Source organism: Chelonoidis abingdonii, chromosome 19 (assembly GCF_003597395.2).
Source record: "Chelonoidis abingdonii isolate Lonesome George chromosome 19, CheloAbing_2.0, whole genome shotgun sequence".
NCBI classification, from domain to species: domain Eukaryota; kingdom Metazoa; phylum Chordata; order Testudines; family Testudinidae; genus Chelonoidis; species Chelonoidis abingdonii.
This window is the reverse complement of record NC_133787.1, coordinates 17,537,493-17,542,979: the sequence shown is the minus strand read 5'-3', so window position 1 is coordinate 17,542,979 and position 5,487 is coordinate 17,537,493. Positions and strand designations below refer to the sequence as shown.

General features: G+C 34.0%; 1 long non-coding RNA gene across 3 annotated transcripts in view; it reads right to left on the bottom strand.

Annotated features, from left to right (window-relative positions):
- Nucleotides 1-1,604: 1,604 nt before the first annotated feature.
- Nucleotides 1,605-5,487, bottom strand: part of LOC116828665 (uncharacterized) — a 72,964-nt gene continuing 69,081 nt past the window's right edge. For all 3 annotated transcript variants that reach the window (XR_012657262.1, XR_012657261.1, XR_004374576.1), the window contains 2 exons: nt 4,685-4,825; nt 1,605-2,592 (listed from right to left, as the gene is read on the bottom strand). This is a non-coding gene — a long non-coding RNA (uncharacterized LOC116828665). The remainder of the gene's footprint in view (nt 2,593-4,684; nt 4,826-5,487) is intronic.

Here is a 5,487-nt window from a genome sequence, read left to right as displayed (position 1 = left end):
CACTTAGTTTTGTATGCTGCTATTATGTCAGATCTGCTAAACCTCACTCATATACATTCACATTTGGGATTAAGTTGAAGGTAACTTCTAGTGATGCAGGATTTTGCAATCAGTTTCAATATCAGAATTTTTTAGTCCTACCTTGTGTAAACAGAGCTACTTAAAGGTGTATAATGGAAAAATATACTTCTCTGAAGTATAAATGCTTTGCACAAACCATTCTCTCTCCAAATCTTGTATTTGTATGGTGCCATGAAATCTTTTCATGTAAACAGTCTGATACACTGAATACCCATCCATAGTTAAGATTGCAACCAGCTTTCATTATAAAGGCCTATTTAGTACCCTCATAAGTTTGGCATGGAAATTTTTTCTGGTCTAAAAATTACCATATTTAATCTAAAGACTAAGGTGAGAGTATTTCTGCAATGTTCGAAGGAAATTCATGAGACTTTCTGAGTTACTCTGATCTGAAAATATGACTTGTCTGAACCATTTTTTGTCTCTAGCTCAAAGACGACTTGTTATTGTCCAACCAAGTTTGCCATATCGTTAAATCTCCTTGAAAATGTACATCCTTGAAAATAGGTCCAATTAAGCAAAATTATTAATTATTTTTGTTGTGGATAGTTGTGGGCCAAGTTGTGCATCAACATGATGTCAGTAGATTTGGGGGATTTTTTTTTTCATTGATTTCAGCATGGAGTAGAGTCAATCACTGTATGTATAAACACGTGCTCTATTGGCTGGATGAAGTTTAGAAAGATTGTAAGGCGCCTTCTGTAGGTGATAATAAAAGAGATCTTCCTTTAGTTCCAACGGTAGAAGCTGGTATTTCTGGAGATCAAGGACCAGAATTCTAGTCCCTGCTCCAGAGGTCTATGTGGCTTATTACTGAGAGGTGGTAGCATTTCCACAGTTAAGCTCTTGATCCCGCGAACACTTATTGCTTAAGCATATACATAACGTTTACAAGATCAGGGCCCAGGTTTGAGATCACACTCTTGTTATAATGCTGATTAGGATCCCCATGAAAGAAAGAAAGAAAGAAAAATCATCATATTGTTTCACAGCAACCTTATCCCTGACCTATGAATTGTTGATTTTTTTATATTACTTTTATATTCTGTATTATGTTATCTAAATATTTGCTGTTAAGGGAATATCAGTTAATATGTTTTGTGACTGAGAGTAGGAATTTTTAGTAATTTTTTTAGTAATCGCTGTTTCATGAGAATAATTTTATATATATTGTTTAGTAGGAAAAGTGTATAGTACAATCCTTTTTTGTTAATATTATATATATGGGGACTTGCAGTTTAAGGTGATCAATATATGTATCATTAGTGGATAAATACAATTTTCATAAGGGTTTCTGTTTTTATATTTAAAAATTATGTTTACTGATAAAAATAATATTTATTTTGGGTCTAAGTTAAAGTTATTGTGTTATGAAGAAAATTACACACGTCATACCTAGTTTCACAGATCATAGTTTTTTAGTCTTGTCCAAAAATATTATGTTTTGTATTTATAGTTCTTTTAATTAAAATATCTCCAAACACCTTAACACACCATATGATAATTAATCAGTTCAGGAAATTTAAGACTAGATACATTTTATTATTTCCATTTTACAAATGGAAAGTAAGGCAGAGAGAAGCAAATTAATTTATCCAAGGTTATGCAGAATGTCATGCTGAGAACAGACTCTAATTTTTTCCTCCAATCTTTAGACAACATTCCCTTCCTTACAGATATTATTATTTTGTATTTAATTAGCTAAAAAGAACAAAAACATTCACATTCATTTTTATTTAGTTATTGCTAAAACATTTAAGGTTCATTCACACTGTAAAAATTTAAATGCGTCTGATTTAAAAAAATGAGGACTGATATTTTAAAAGTCTCATTGAAACACATTCATTACAAGAGTGAAATACTTTCAAAACTGGCATAAAATTAAGCACAAATGAATTAATCTTTTCTCAACAGTAAGTAACACTTGGCAGGTCTGCCTTGAGATTTCTCACTGTTTGAGGCTGAGAAGTATGGTGGCCAGTGGTTGGAGAGATCAATGCTCAGATTTTGTAGCTGAATCCAGCTGGTAGGGCAGAAGTCCAGCATCCTTTCAAAACATTTCATACAAGGCTTGATACTGCCAGATTCTGAGCACTCTAGTCCCAACCAAGCAAAGCACTTGGGCACATGCCCAATTTTAAATTTGTGAGTAGTACCATTGAAGCTAATGGGACTGCTCACATGCTTACAATTAATTACTTGCTTAAGAGTGATTTTCAAAAGTCCCTAAAGGAATTGAGTGCCTAACTCCCTTAGGCACTTCTGAAAATCCCATCCTAAGTGCTTTGCTATATTGGGACCAGAATATTCAGCACCTAAAAGATCAAGTTCAGAATGACACACAATTTATGTATGCTTTCTTTGAGAAGGATATGAGTAAGAGGAATTGTTGAAGGTAATACAATACACCAACTGAAGAAAGAGCCATTCTGTCAGTGGCATGATGGGTACACTGGAGGTGCAGGAACTCTTGGCCAACCATCGATGTAAAGATTGAATGTAGTAACTTTTCTATGGAATAAAACAATTTAAATATTGAATTTTGGAAGCATATTTTATAGAGTTGGATAAAGCAGCAAGAATGCAATGCAAAACAACCAATAAGAGGGTGATAACATGAAATTACTTGGCCTTTTTTACATCTACTGTAATTCTGTATATGTTGTTTTTAAACATTTGCCAGAAAAAATACTAGACTCTATGGGATATTTAAGCTATTTCTGCAAAGTGATACATTATTTACCATAAATACAAGCCCCAATCTTTTTCATTGTATTTTTGTTTTGATTTAACCAATGATCATCCTCCTCATAAATACTAAATATTGTTAAAAAAATTACCAATTGGATAAACCACATATGGTTTTTGCAATTCACATCTCACAGTATCATGGAAAGGAAGACAATAGCAACTGTGAGTGCAAACATCCAAGAATGTTCTTAGGGTTTGTGGGTACAGTAATATTGTAAATTTGTTACTGGTTTCTCATTGCTAGCAAGACTATTTTGTTTCATTCACACTCCTCAATGCGTTTTCTATCTGTGTTATTTATGAACTTGGAAGGCAAAGAAGCTGACAGTATCATAGTATGTTTAAATGTGCAAAATACGTTCATAAAAAAAACTACCTGACTTTTTCACATGTAAACATTGATCGTTACTTCTTAGATGTGGTCGTTTAATTTACATAGTAGCATGATATTTTGAGCAAACAATATAAAATACCACAGGAAAGGAATTTAGGGATAGGCTAAAGATCTCCATATAAGGATTGTTGGACTAAACCTACTTTCTATACATTTTTACAGATTTCCTGAAAAATGTAAGCTTTAAGACCCCAAATCTGCAAAGACTTAGACATATGCAGTGTTGCCAACTCCTGAGTCTTGCATATTTGATATTTTTCTAAGATGTTTTTCTGACACAGATGATTACTTGAGAATCTGTTTTCATTTTATAAAGGGTTACAGAGAAAAGCTTGAAAATGTGAATCATAAAGTTTCAAAAGCACGAAGGCAAATAAAAAAATCTCAAATTTGTTATTTTAAATATCTCATGATTTTTAAGCCAATCTTGTGATTTTTGGAGTTTGAGTCATCATTTTGGATTATTTGGGATTGGCAATCCTGATGTGCCAATTGACTTCAGTCGGATTACTCACAGTGAATGAAGTTAAGCGTGAGTGTATATGTTTGCAGGATCAGAGCCTAACTAGCAACGAGCCACACAAGAAGCATTTGCTTTCTATTTATCGTGTAGCTGGATGAGGAAATCTTTCATTGGCAAGTCTTTGATCATCATTTAAAAGGACACAACTTGAAAAATCATTTTCATGAGAACATTTTGTACTTACAATTGTCATAAGTAATCCCTACATTAACTATAAATAAAAGAGATTAGTGATTATTTTAAAATTCTCTTTTCTGTTTTATTTTTAACTTTGTGCACTTGACAGTATTTCATGTATAGTTATTTTAACTATTTGGTTTATGATTTATGCCTTTCCTCAGGCTCTGCAAGAGGATGTTTACCAGTAACAGCAACAACAGAGCTGAAGGAGAGAATAGTCAGAAGACAAGTATTGTGCAAATAGAAAAGGGAAATACAAGAATGTTTAGTGTTGCTATGGATTTGCCCAAAGCACACTTCAAAACAACAAAAAGGAAGCCACACAAAATATTTTTTACTGACTAAAAAATCAGACACTATTGAAAAAATGTTCTGTCAGAAGATTGGTTTGTTTGGTTTTTCCTAATTCATCAATTTTAAAAAATTAAGTTCATAATGACCTTTTAATAACTGCTGATTACTTTGGCAATAATTCCTTTTATCAAAAACATATAGGTATATTTTGTAATATGGATTTTTAGGACCTCATAGGAACTCTCTTCAGGGTTTCCTAAGAAATTACTTCTAATGCCTCTTTCCTGCAAATACTTATGCATATGCGTAAATGTTATGCATGTGCCAAGGCCCATTGAAGTCAATGGAACTACTTATGTTTGTGAAGTTAAGTATATACATAAGCGTTTGCAGAATCAGGGCCCAAGTTGCAATACTGGATTAGCTCTTTGGGAGCATTGTGTAATTAGCATACATCTCACCTTTTCTCAACCATCTTACAGGCCCTGTTCATTCCCTCTTTGATGCTGGGCCCTTGGATCTTGAGTTCTTCTAGCTGTCTCACTATGCAGAAATTTCAGGATTAGGCTGTTCTCATGATGTTTCTGTATGTGACTTTGACACTGTTAGAAAAAAATTGGATATGGTAAGGTTTCTAACAATCCTTTTTATTTTCAGACATATGCTGGTATGTGACTCATTGTGAGTTCATGGAGCTCAGTGAAAACGCTTACATGTGTCATGCCCTATAGGCAACTATTGTCTTGCTTTTTTTAGCAAGGGAGGGAAGCAAATGGGTGTCTGCTATTATGTGGCTGAAGTAGCCCAGGTAAATTCCTGTTATTACATTTCTTTATTTAAGCATTAGCACTCAATAACCAATAAAATGTATTTCCTTGCACCATAGCAAGGCTTAGCCCTTATTTTAACCCAATGTAGATTTTATAATATAATATTCTAAAGGCAATGTGATGGGGTTACAATATGGAGTTACTGAGCTAACGTGGATGCAATCAGCCGTGCCTCCCTACACCTGTAAGAGAAGTCAGACTTAGAGGGAAAAGCTTAAAAGAGGAGAACATAATACAGTTGCCTTGACCAGAGGAGATTTTTACTCCTCAGTGTGTAGAGAAGGGCAAACTGATTCATAGATTCATAGACTCTAGGACTGGGAGGAACCTCGAGAGGTCATCGAGTCCAGTCCCCTGCCCTCATGGCAGGACCAAATACTGTCTAGACCATCCCTGATAGACATTTATCTAACCTACTCTTAAATATCTCCAGA